Source organism: Euprymna scolopes, chromosome 7 (genome assembly GCF_053919585.1).
Source record: "Euprymna scolopes isolate OS-2025 chromosome 7, ASM5391958v1, whole genome shotgun sequence".
In the NCBI taxonomy this organism is placed as follows: domain Eukaryota; kingdom Metazoa; phylum Mollusca; class Cephalopoda; order Sepiida; family Sepiolidae; genus Euprymna; species Euprymna scolopes.
The window spans coordinates 13,223,919-13,225,841 of record NC_136488.1 but is presented as its reverse complement, the minus strand read 5'-3'; positions in this window follow the sequence as shown (position 1 = coordinate 13,225,841).

The following is a 1,923-nucleotide window of genomic DNA, read 5'->3' as shown; positions in this document are numbered from 1 at the left end:
GAGAAGCTTGGTTTTAGATGCATTAAAAGTAACCAGCCACTCCTTTCCCCATTGTACTACGTCCTCAAGATCAGAGGAGAGAGAATTGGAGAGAACTTGGTCGTTTACTGTCTTAGATGTGCTACCATAAATGGTAGTGTCGTCAGCATAAATGTCTACAAATGATGTAAGGATGTGATTTGGAAGATCATTAATGTAGATCAGGAAAAGAGTTGGACCCAGGATGGACCCCTGAGGGACACCGGCATTAATACTGTGAGCTTCTGATTTTTGCCCCTAAACTCTTATGAACCTATCAGAAAGAAATGATTTAATAATTGAGAAGACTTTTCCAGCTATACCATAGCTAGCGATCTTATGAAGTAAACCTTTATGCCATACCCTATCAAAGGCCTTAGATATGTCAAGAGCAATTGCCCTAGAAAGATTGCCACCGTCGAGAGATTTGCTAATCCTATGCGATATAACTGTAAGCACATCTGCTGTAGATCTAGCAGAACGGAAACCATATTGAGTGTCACTAAGAAGGTTATTTTTGTTGAGATGGTTGCTTACTTCTGTATTTAACACAGATTCTAGCAACTTACTCATGACGCATAGGAGACTTATTGGCCTGTACTGAGAGGGGGATGAGCGATCACCTTAATTCTTAAATACAGGGCATACTGATGAAATTTTCCAGGGAGATGGGAAACTATTCTCCTTAAGACAACGGTTAAACAGTTTTGTAAGTATGGGCGTTAGTTCAGGTTGAAGTTTTTTGAGTACTATAATTGGAATACCGTCAGGGCCAGTTGCTTTACTGGAATCAAGGTTTTTGATTAGCTTGGCAACATCACGTACAGATATACGTATATTACATAGCGTGTTTTCTGATACAGGAGGAATTATTGGGGGTTGGCAGCCTTGGTCGCAAAGGGTAGAATTAGCTGCAAAGTTATTGACAAAGAGTTTGGCTTTGTCTGATGCTGACGAGATTACCTCAGGTCCATTGATAATAGTTGGGATGGAGCACACACTTCTGTTCAGGATTCTGTTTGCTATTTGCCAAAACTGGTGGGAACCAAGCCGCTGCTCAGCTACTTTAGACTTAACAGATTGAGCATACAACTCTCTTGCGTTCTTTATTACTTTCTTACAATGGTTGCTGGCAGTCCTGAAAGCGGCTTTAGTTTCCATACATCTATTACGTTTGAAGCAGTGGAAAAAGTGATTTCTGTGCGTAATGGCAGCAGCACATTCTGGAGAGAACCATGGCTGGCTGTTAGGTTTTTGCTGAAACTTTTTAGAGGGTATGAAACGGTCAATACCTACAATTAACCATTCCGTCAGGTCTAATACTATAGAGGACACATCCATTTTAAGCATGGAATGCAGAGGTAGATCAGATATAAATGTACGGAAGCTATCCCAGTCAGCCTTAATGTATCGATATACTGTACGATGGAGAGGTACGTCTGGGGACTTATTACATTTCATTTTTATCTTAATTGATACAACAGAGTGGTCGGAAGATCAAAGAGGCGACAGAACAGAAACGGAACATAGTTCAGGGCAAGTTGTGAAAAAAAGGTCTAGTAGGCTCGCATACTGGCCGTCATTGTCGAGCACACGGGTGGGTTCCTGAACAATTTGAGTGAGGTCATAGACAATGGAGAAATCATGACAGAACCTTCCCTCATCATCGGTCTTGTTTGAGTGGGTCAACCATTCGACGTTGTGAACATTGAAGTCTCCACATACGTGAATGTTAGCTGAAGGATAAGCAGATAGGACTTGGTCAATTTTCTCAGATATGCTTTGAAAGATAGTAACTCCGCTGTCGTGGGGGCGATAGAGAGTAAATATAAATGCAGTAGTGTGAGCTAAAGCAACCCGGAAGCACATATAGGGTAAGTTAGGATCTTCCCTGGAGATGTCCCT